This window comes from Bombina bombina, chromosome 3, assembly GCF_027579735.1.
Source record: "Bombina bombina isolate aBomBom1 chromosome 3, aBomBom1.pri, whole genome shotgun sequence".
NCBI classification, from domain to species: Eukaryota; Metazoa; Chordata; class Amphibia; order Anura; family Bombinatoridae; genus Bombina; species Bombina bombina.
The window spans coordinates 1249895813-1249907984 of NC_069501.1; the positions used below are offsets into that span (position 1 = coordinate 1249895813).

General features: G+C 39.3%; 1 protein-coding gene across 4 annotated transcripts in view; it reads right to left on the reverse strand.

Moving 5' to 3' along the window:
• PDE2A (phosphodiesterase 2A) overlaps nucleotides 1-12172 on the reverse strand; it is a 1131360-nt gene that overhangs the window by 260683 nt on the left and 858505 nt on the right. The window lies entirely within an intron of this gene.

Genomic DNA, 12172 nt, shown 5'->3' on the forward strand with positions numbered 1-12172 from the left:
TCTGTCATCATGCAGCAATCCTACCTGCTGTTTAGTTCATTAGCACAGTACGCTCACACTGTTACCAGACCTGGATATTGTTACTCCTCCAATTCGGAGGTAAAGGGGGTTAGAAATACAGGGAGTGCAGAATTATTAGGCAAATGAGTATTTTGACCACATCATCCTCTTTATGCATGTTGTCTTACTCCAAGCTGTATAGACTCGAAAGCCTACTACCAATTAAGCATATTAGGTGATGTGCATCTCTGTAATGAGAAGGGGTGTGGTCTAATGACATCAACACCCTATATCAGGTGTGCATAATTATTAGGCAACTTCCTTTCCTTTGGCAAAATGGGTCAAAAGAAGGACTTGACAGGCTCAGAAAAGTCAAAAATAGTGAGATATCTTGCAGAGGGATGCAGCACTCTTAAAATTGCAAAGCTTCTTAAGCGTGATCATCGAACAATCAAGCGTTTCATTCAAAATAGTCAACAGGGTCGCAAGAAGCGTGTGGAAAAACCAAGGCGCAAAATAACTGCCCATGAACTGAGAAAAGTCAAGCGTGCAGCTGCCAAGATGCCACTTGCCACCAGTTTGGCCATATTTCAGAGCTACAACATCACTGGAGTGCCCAAAAGCACAAGGTGTGCAATACTCAGAGACATGGCCAAGGTAAGAAAGGCTGAAAGACGACCACCACTGAACAAGACACACAAGCTGAAACGTCAAGACTGGGCCAAGAAATATCTCAAGACTGATTTTTCTAAGGTTTTATGGACTGATGAAATGAGAGTGAGTCTTGATGGGCCAGATGGATGGGCCCGTGGCTGGGTTGGTAAAGGGCAGAGAGCTCCAGTCCGACTCAGACGCCAGCAAGGTGGAGGTGGAGTACTGGTTTGGGCTGGTATCATTAAAGATGAGCTTGTGGGGCCTTTTCGGGTTGAGGATGGAGTCAAGCTCAACTCCCAGTCCTACTGCCAGTTTCTGGAAGACACCTTCTTCAAGCAGTGGTACAGGAAGAAGTGAGTCAAGCTCAACTCCCAGTCCTACTGCCAGTTTCTGGAAGACACCTTCTTCAAGCAGTGGTACAGGAAGAAGTCTGCATCCTTCAAGAAAAACATGATTTTCATGCAGGACAATGCTCCATCACACGCGTCCAAGTACTCCACAGCGTGGCTGGCAAGAAAGGGTATAAAAGAAGAAAATCTAATGACATGGCCTCCTTGTTCACCTGATCTGAACCCCATTGAGAACCTGTGGTCCATTATCAAATGTGAGATTTACAAGGAGGGAAAACAGTACACCTCTCTGAACAGTGTCTGGGAGGCTGTGGTTGCTGCTGCACGCAATGTTGATGGTGAACAGATCAAAACACTGACAGAATCCATGGATGGCAGGCTTTTGAGTGTCCTTGCAAAGAAAGGTGGCTATATTGGTCACTGATTTGTTTTTGTTTTGTTTTTGAATGTCAGAAATGTATATTTGTGAATGTTGAGATGTTATATTGGTTTCACTGGTAAAAATAAATAATTGAAATGGGTATATATTTGTTTTTTGTTAAGTTGCCTAATAATTATGCACAGTAATAGTCACCTGCACACACAGATATCCCCCTAAAATAGCTATAACTAAAAACAAACTAAAAACTACTTCCAAAACTATTCAGCTTTGATATTAATGAGTTTTTTGGGTTCATTGAGAACATGGTTGTTGTTCAATAATAAAATTAATCCTCAAAAATACAACTTGCCTAATAATTCTGCACTCCCTGTATGGTTGACTCAAAATATGTGCATTAATACATTAACAAGAGAGCCAAATATAATCTCTCAGCCCAAACTTGATTAAGGAACTAGCGGAAGAGGGTTACTACTATATACACACAGCAGCAGGTGGGATATTACAATAATAGCTACTCAGTGGTAATATATAGAGCATACACGCTTAAATCTCATTGCTGAAAAAAGCTATAAAGCGCAACTATTTGCTACAAACTGCTAAATTTTTATTGTTGTTCAACACTAGTCACACACATCAGTGTGCGGAAAAGAGATTTAATGTGCATTGATAGTGTAATACAATATAACATATATTGCGTTTATTAACTATAGCAAGGTACATAGTACTATAACACTTAAAGGGACAGAAACCTAATTATTTAAACTCAACGTATATTATCTCTAAGAGTTCTTGTTACAAGAAAGCTCTAACAGTTTACATCAAGCTGATTTAGAATATTACTGGGCAAATACACTCAGTGATAAAACAGTATATGGAATATATACAACCAATAATTAAATCTGACTGAATATTATCTGTATCATAGAGCTCTATGATGAATAATCTATAATAACTTTGAAATATAATTTACTATGCTATACTAATTATACGTGATTGTGGAACCAATAGGTATTCAATTCATTAATATAATACGATATTAGACCTTAGGTGTGTAGAGCATATTTATGATACTAAATCGGATGATCCAGATTCACAGGTGGCACAACATCTCAAGTTCTGCCATGACGGTAACATTGATAACCTGAAGTGGAAGATCATTGAATGGGTACGAGTACCAAAGAGAGGAGGAGATAGAGACAAAATGCTACGCATGCGCAAGGCATTTTGGATCTTTAAACTTAAGACCAGAATACCTGAAGGTTTGAACATACAACAGATTTAATTAACTGCTGGTGCTAAGCAGATATTGGATGCATATATAGTTTTAGTGTACCTTTACCTTCCAATTAGGTATAAGTTCTTGCTTAATTATCACTACATTTATATCTTGAAGTTATGAAGTCACAATTATAGATATGTAGCAGGTTTGTTCTCTCCTATATAAATATATTTTTTGTTAGGTTAGAGAAATATTCACTTATATGCATATACATATATGTAGCTAGGTTAAACTTTTTTTTTTTTTTTTACCAAATGATCTGGGTATTGTATTTTGTCCACATATAGTTGTATGGTATAGGTTTAGCGAGAGATTACTTGTATAGTTTAACAAACAGTAGTCCTTAATGTAAAGTTGATACTTTATAATCGCTCCTTTCTTTATAGAATCCCAGTATTATATTTTCCCATTTATATGATCTGTATAATATATGTGTTGAACTGTTACATTAGGTATAGGTATAAGTTCTTGCCTATTATCACAACATTCATCATTTTGAAGTTTTTAAGTCACAATATACAGATATGTAGCAAGGTTAAACTTTTTTTTTTTATGATCTGGGGATTGTATTTTGCACCATTTAGCTGTATGGTATAGGCTTAGTGAGAGATTACTTGTATAGCTTATTATAGTGTATTAAAATAGTAGTCCTTAATGTAAAGTTGATACTTAATATACGCTTTTTTCTTTACAGCATTACAGTATTATATTTTTCCCATTTACATATTTGTATAATATGTGTTTAACTGCTATATTACTGTTTACTTTCTATATTGAATGATTTATGTGATGTACTTGTTTGAATTAATAGATTGAGCACTGCTTGTTTCCAGACAGATTTACATTTTGTATGGCAATAAAAGCTAAGTATTATCTTTTACCTGTGGCCCCGACTCGCCTTTTTTTCTCTTGTGGCGGCTGTGTAGGTCACGCTACAAATTATGTTATTTAAGTCTTAATTTATATTGAATTCCCTACTTGGGTCTCCTATCACTGAGCGGTACATGATTATTCTGATAGGCCAGAGATCATTACATAGTGAGCGAGTGAACAAACAATATTGTTGAATCCTGGATTGTTTAGAACCTGAGTTATCTATGGAAAATCTTAACCTACATGACAGGGTTCAACCTGTATGATTTTCCCTATGTGTTATTGTAATACACTGAGTACTTCATGGACTCAATAGTGACACACTTACAGCACATTCCCAATTACATTGAATATATTACAGTGGTGGATATATAAACCCATTCCGGATAATCTATTCTTTTTGCTTTTGAGCTTCTTCATAACTAGTATTGAGGGGCATACACTATTGAAGTTACTAATAGGCCTGACCTACTTACACTATTATCCCCCTTATCATTACTGTTCACAAACAGTCTTAACCAGTGTCTGAGACGTTTTTAATGTTATGTGTTATTTCTCTTGTAAGGTGTATCCAGTCCACGGATCATCCATTACTTGTGGGATATTCTCCTTCCCAACAGGAAGTTGCAAGAGGATCACCCACAGCAGAGCTGCTATATAGCTCCTCCCCTAACTGCCATATCCAGTCATTCTCTTGCAACTCTCAACATAGCTGGACGTAGTAAGAGGAAAGTGGTGTAATATAGTTAGTTTTTTCTTCAATCAAGAGTTTATTGTTTTTAAATGGTACCGGAGTCGTACTATTTTATCTCAGGCAGCATTTAGAAGAAGAATCTGCCTGCGTTTTCTATGATCTTAGCAGAAGTAACTAAGATCCACTGCTGTTCTAACATATGTCTGAGGAGTGAGGTAACTTCAGAGGGAGAATAGCGTGCAGGGTATCCTGCAATAAGGTATGTGCAGTTTTAAGTTTTTCTAGGGATGGAATTGCTAGAAAATGCTGCTGATACCGAATTAATGTAAGTTAAGCCTAAATACAGTGATTTAATAGCGACTAGTATCAGGCTTGCTATCAGAGGTATATACTCTGATTAATGTGCAATATAAAACGTTTGCTGGCATGTTTAATCGTTTTTATATATGCTTTGGTGATAAAACTTATTGGGGCCTAGTTTTTTCCACATGGCTGGCTTTATTTTTGCCTAGAAACAGTTTCCTGAGGCTTTCCACTGTTATAGTATAAAAGTTACAGTTGGTGCAGTTAAAATTACAAACTGTGACATTTAGCTTCCCTCAGCAGTCCCCTGCATGCTATAGGACATTTCTGAAGGGCTCAAAATGCTTCTTTTATGACTGTTTAAAAAATGTATTTTTCGTTTTGTTAATCTGTTTTTTGTATTAAGGGGTTAATCATCCATTTGCAAGTGGGTGCAATGCTCTGCTAACTTGTTACATACACTGTAAACATTTCGTTAGTTTAACTGCCTTTTTTCACTGTTATTTCAAATTGTGGCAAAATTTGTTTCTCTTAAAGGCACAGTAACTTTTTTTATATTGCTTGTTAACTTGATTAAAGTGTTTTCCAAGCTTGCTAGTCTGTATAAACATGTCTGACATAGAGGAAACTCCTTGTTCATTATGTTTAAAAGCCATGGTGGAACCCCATAGGAGAATGTGTACTAAATGTATTGATTTCACTTTAAACAATAAAGATCAGCTGTTATCTTTAAAAGAATTATCACCAGAGGATTCTGACGACGGGGAAGTTATGCAGACTAACTCTCCCCACGTGTCGGACCCTTTGACTCCTGCTCAAGGGACTCACGCTAAAATGGCGCCAAGTACATCAAAGACGCCCATAGCGATTACTTTGCAGGACATGGCGGCAATCATGGATAATACCCTGTCAGCGGTATTAGCCAGACTGCCTGATTTCAGAGGAAAGCGCGATAGCTCTGGGGTTAGACGTAATACAGAGCGTGCAGATGCTTTAAGGCCCATGTCTGATACTGCGTCACAATATGCAGAAGCTGAGGAAGGAGAGCTTCAGTCTGTGGGTGACATTTCTGATTCGGGGCAACCTGATTCAGATATTTCTACTTTTAAATTTAAGCTTGAGAACCTCCGTGTATTTCTTGGGGAGGTATTAGCTGCTCTGAATGACTGTGACACAATTGCAGTGCCAGAGAAATTGTGTAGACTGGATAAATACTATGCAGTACCGGTGTGTACTGATGTTTTTCCAATTCCTAAAAGGTTTACAGAAATTATTAATAAGGAGTGGGATAGTCCCGGTGTGTCGTTTCCCCCCCCCCTCCTATTTTTAGAAAAATGTTTCCAATAGACGCCACCACACGGGACTTATGGCAGACGGTTCCTAAGGTGGAGGGAGCAGTTTCTACTTTAGCAAAGCGTACCACTATCCCTGTCGAGGACAGTTGTGCTTTTTCAGATCCAATGGATAAAAAATTAGAAGGTTACCTTAAGAAAATGTTTATTCAACAAGGTTTTATCCTGCAGCCCCTTGCATGCATTGCGCCTGTCACTGCTGCTGCGGCGTTCTGGTTTGAGTCTCTGGAAGAGGCCTTTCAGACAGCTACTCCATTGACTGAAATACTTGACAAGCTTAGAACACTTAAGCTAGATAATTCTTTTGTTTCTGATGCCATTGTTCATTTGACTAAACTAACGGCTAAGAATTCTGGATTCGCCATCCAGGCGCGTAGGGCGCTATGGCTTAAATCTTGGTCAGCTGACGTGACTTCAAAGTCTAAATTACTTAACATTCCCTTCAAGGGGCAGACCCTATTCGGGCCTGGTTTGAAGGAAATTATTGCTGACATTACTGGTAGTAAGGGTCATACCCTTCCTCAGGACAGGGCCAGATCAAGGGCCAAACAGTGTATTTTTCTCGCCTTTCGAAATTTCAAGGCAGGTGCAGCATCAACTTCCTCTGCTACAAAACAAGAGGGAACTTTTGCTCAATCCAAGCCGGGCTGGAAACCTAACCAGTCCTGGAACAAAGGCAAGCAGGCCAGAAAGCCTGCTGCTGCCTCTAAGACAGCATGAAGGAACGGCCCCCTATCCGGTAACGGATCTAGTAGGGGGCAGACTTTCTCTCTTCGCCCAGGCGTGGGCAAGAGATGTTCAGGATCCCTGGGCGTTGGAGATCATATCTCAGGGATATTTTCTGGACTTCAAAGCTTCCCCTCCTCAAGGGAGATTTCACCTTTCGAGATTATCTGTAAACCAGATAAAGAAAGAGGCATTCTTACGCTGTGTGCAAGACCTCCTAGTTATGGGAGTGATCTGTCCAGTTCCACAGACGGAACAGGGACAGGGCTTTTATTCAAATCTGTTTGTGGTTCCCAAAAAAGAGGGAACTTTCAGACCCATTTTGGATCTAAAGATCTTAAACAAATTCCTCAGAGTTCCATCGTTCAAAATGGAAACTATTCGGACCATCCTACCTATGATCCAGGAGGGTCAGTACATGACCACAGTGGATTTGAAGGATGCTTACCTTCAAATACCGATTCACAAAGATCATCATCGGTTCCTAAGGTTTGCCTTTCTGGACAGGCATTACCAATTTGTGGCTCTTCCCTTCGGGTTAGCTACAGCTCCAAGAATCTTTACAAAGGTTCTGGGATCGCTTCTGGCGGTCCTAAGACCGCGAGGTATATCAGTGGCCCCTTATTTGGACGACATCCTGATACAGGCGTCAAGCTTTCAGATTGCCAAGTCACATATGGACATAGTACTGGCATTTCTCAAGTCACATGGGTGGAAGGTGAACGAGGAAAAGAGTTCTCTATCCCCACTCACAAGAGTCTCCTTCCTAGGGACTCTGATAGATTTTGTAGAAATGAAGATTTACCTGACAGAATCCAGGTTATCAAAGCTTCTAAAATCTTGCCGTGTTCTTCATTCTATTCCGCGCCCTTTGGTGGCTCAGTGTATGGAAGTAATCGGCTTGATGGTAGCGGCGATGGACATAGTGCCATTTGCGCGCCTACACCTCAGACCGCTGCAACTATGCATGCTCAGTCAGTGGAATGGGGATTACACAGATTTGTCCCCTCTGCTAAATCTGGATCAAGAGACCAGAGATTCTCTTCTCTGGTGGCTTTCTCGGGTCCATCTGTCCAAAGGTATGACCTTTCACAGGCCAGATTGGACAATTGTAACCACAGATGCCAGCCTTCTAGGTTGGGGTGCAGTCTGGAATTCCCTGAAGGCTCAGGGATCGTGGACTCAGGAGGAGAAACTCCTCCCAATAAATATTCTGGAGTTAAGAGCAATATTCAATGCTCTTCTAGCTTGGCCTCAGTTAGCAACCCTGAGGTTCATCAGATTTCAGTCGGACAACATCACGACTGTGGCTTACATCAACCATCAAGGGGGAACCAGGAGTTCCCTAGCGATGTTAGAAGTCTCCAAGATAATTCGCTGTGCAGAGACTCACTCTTGCCACCTATCAGCAATCCATATCCCAGGTGTAGAGAACTGGGAGGCGGATTTTCTAAGTCATCAGACTTTTCATCCGGGGGAGTGGGAACTCCATCCGGAGGTGTTTGCTCAATTGATTCATCGTTGGGGCAAACCAGAACTGGATCTCATGGCGTCTCGCCAGAACGCCAAGCTTCCTTGTTACGGATCCAGGTCCAGGGACCCAGAAGCGGCACTGATAGATGCTCTAGCAGCGCCTTGGGTCTTCAACCTGGCTTATGTGTTTCCACCGTTTCATCTGCTCCCTCGACTGATTGCCAAAATCAAACAGGAGAGAGCATCGGTGATATTGATAGCGCCTGCGTGGCCACGCAGGACCTGGTATGCAGACCTAGTGGACATGTCATCCTTTCCACCATGGACCCTGCCTCTGAGACAAGACCTTCTACTACAAGGTCCTTTCAATCATCCGAATCTAATTTCTCTGAGACTGACTGCATGGAGATTGAACGCTTGATTTTATCAAAGCGTGGCTTCTCCGAGTCAGTCATTGATACCCTTATACAGGCACGAAAGCCTGTCACCAGGAAAATCTATCATAAGATATGGCGTAAATATCTTTATTGGTGTGAATCCAAGAATTACTCATGGAGTAAGGTTAGGATTCCTAGGATATTGTCCTTTCTCCAAGAGGGTTTGGAAAAAGGATTATCAGCTAGTTCTTTAAAGGGACAGATTTCTGCTCTGTCTATTCTTTTGCACAAGCGTTTGGCAGAAGTTCCAGACGTTCAAGCTTTTTGTCAGGCTTTGGTTAGAATTAAGGCTGTGTTTAAACCTGTTGCTCCCCCATGGAGCTTAAACTTGGTTCTTAAAGTTCTTCAAGGGGTTCCGTTTGTTGTCAGGCTTTGTTTAGAATTAAGCCTGTGTTTAAACCTGTTGCTCCCCCATGGAGCTTAAACTTGGTTCTTAAAGTTCTTCAAGGGGTTCCGTTTGAACCCCTTCATTCCATTGATATTAAACTTTTATCTTGGAAAGTTCTGTTTTTGATGGCTATTTCCTCGACTCGGAGAGTCTCTGAGTTATCTGCCTTACAATGTGATTCTCCTTATCTGATTTTTCATTCAGATAAAGTATTTCTGTGTACAAAACCTGGGTTTTTACCTAAGGTAGTTTCTAACAAGAATATCAATCAAGAGATTGTTGTTCCATCATTGTGTCCTAATCCTTCTTCAAAGAAGGAATGTCTTTTACATAATCTGGACGTGGTCCATGCTTTGAAGTTTTACTTACAAGCTACTAAAGATTTTCGCCAAACATCTACACTGTTTGTTGTTTACTCTGGACAGAGGAGAGGTCAAAAAGCTTCGGCAACCTCTCTTTCTTTTTGGCTTCGGAGCGTAATATGCTTAGCCTATGAGACTGCTGGACAGCAGCCCCCTGAAAGAATTACAGCTCATTCTACTAGAGCTGGGGCTTCCTCCTGGGCCTTTAAGAATGAGGCTTCTGTTGAACAGATTTGCAAGGCGGCGACTTGGTCTTCGCTTCATACCTTTTCAAAATTTTACAAATTTGATACTTTTGCTTCTTCGGAGGCTATTTTTGGGAGAAAGTTTCGGTTGAATGACTGGATATGGCAGTTAGGGGAGGAGCTATATAGCAGCTCTGCTGTGGGTGATCCTCTTGCTACTTCCTGTTGGGAAGGAGAATATCCCACAAGTAATGGATGATCCGTGGACTGGATACACCACAAGAGAAATAAATTTATCAGGTAAGCATAAATTATGTTTTTATTTTTAGCCATTGTTAATAAAAGTTACATTTTAAAACCTGTTTGGATTTATACTGCCCAATAGTCAGGGCCTAGAGTGCTATACAGTATGTGCATACTTGGTGAGGGTAGGCACGCTGTCTCCTTGTGCCATCCTTCTTTGTGTTCATATTATATATAGATGCACTAGCACCATTTCCTCTCTATATCTGGGAAACTAATTACTGTAGTGCTATTGTTCTTGTGTTGTGTCGTAAGTTAAGAAGATTACTGCTCCTTAACTTCTCTGCCATCTTTTAAGTGGTGAACTGAAATCATCCCAATACAATCGGGATGATTGACACCCCCTGCTAGCCTGCAAATGGGCAGGGGGTGGCATTGCACAAGCATGTTGGGCGGACACAATTCGATACAGCGAATCATGTCCACCCAGTAATTGTTAAATCTATCCCTTTGTGTTTACCACCTTTATTGGAAGTTTATGCCATGAATCCACCAACCTTCCTGTAAAAAAAAATGCTTCCTCACATTTCCCCTGAATCTGCCACTCTCTAATTTAAAAAGGGAAAGTCTACACCAGATTTTTTATTGTTTTAAAAGATAGATAACCCCTTTATTACCCATTCCCCAGTTTTGCATAACCAACACAGTTATAATAATATACTTTTAACCTCTGTGATTATTTTGTATCTAAGCCTCTGCAAACTGCCCCTTTATTTCAGATCTTTTGACAGACTTGCAGTCTAGCCAATCAGTGCCTGTGTTATCTATATGAAATACGTGAACTAACACCCTCTAGTGATGAAAAACTGTTAAAATGCATTCTGAAAAGAGGTGGCCTTCAAGGTCTAATAAATTAGCATATGAACCTCCTAGGTTAAGCTTTCAACTAAGAATACCAAGAGAACAAAGCAAGATTGGTGATAAAACTAAATTGGAAAATTGTTTAAAATTACATGCTCTATCTTAATCATGAAAGTTTATTTTGGCCTAGACTGTCCCTTTAAGATTGATACAAATTGTCATGCAGTAATATGTAATGTACTGTGTGATAATTTGTATAAGTATTCTAAGCACTGCATAATACTGTGTGATAATTTGTATCAGTATTAAGTATTCTGAGCACTAAATAATACTATGATAATTTGTATAAATATTCTAATCACAGCATAGTACCGTGTGATAATGTGTATCAGTATTGTAAGCACTGCATACTACTGTGTTATAATTTGTATCTGTATTTTAAGCACTGCATGGTACTGTGTGATTTGTATCACACAGTTTGTAATTTGTATCAGTATTTTCATTGCTGCATAGTAGTGTGTGATAATGTGTATCAGTATTATAAGCACTGCATAGTACTGTGTGATCATTTGAATAAGTATTTTTAGAGCACTGTATAGTACTGTGTGATAATTTGTATAAGTATTAAAAACACTGCATAGTACTGGGTTATAAATTGTATCAGTATTCTGAGCACTGTATAGCACTGTGTGATAATTTAATTCAGAATTCTGAGCACTGCATAGTACTGTGTAATAATTTGTATCAGAATTTTGAGCACTGCATAGTACTGTGTGCTAATTTGTATCAGTATTATAAGCACTGCATAGTACTGTGTGATAATTTGTATCAGTATTCTGAGCACTCAATAATACTATGATAATTTGTATAAGTATTCTAAGCACAGCATAGAACTGTGTGATAATTTGTATCAGTATTCTGAGCACTGTATAGCACTGTGTGATAATTTAATTCAGTATTCTGAGCACTACATAGTACTGTGTAATAATTTGTATCAGTATTCTGAGCACTGCATAGTACTGTGTGATAATATGTATCAGTATTATAAGCACGGCATAGTACTGTGTGATAATTTGTAGCAGTATTCTGAGCACTCGATAATACTATGATAATTTGTATAAGTATTCTAAGCACAGCATAGAACTGTGTGATCATTTGTATCATTATTCTGAGCACTGCATAGTACTGTGTGATAATTTGTATCAGTATTTTAAGCACTGCATAGTACTGTGCAATAATTTGTATCAGTATTCTGAGCACTACATAGTACTGTGTTATAATTTGTATCAGTATTATATGCACTGCATAGTACCAAGAATTTGTATCAGTATTATATGCACTGCATAGTACCAAGAATTTGTATCAGTATTCTGAGCACTGAATATTAATATGCTAATTTGTATAAGAATTCTAAGCACAGCAAAGTACAGTGTGATCATTTGTATCAGAATTCTGAGCACTGCATAATACTGTGTGATAATTTGTATCAGTATTCTAGGCACAGCATAGTACAGTGTAATACATTTGTATCAGAATTCTGAGCACTGCATAGTACTATGTGATAATTTGTATCAGTATTCTGAGGACTGAATAGTACAGTGTGATAATTT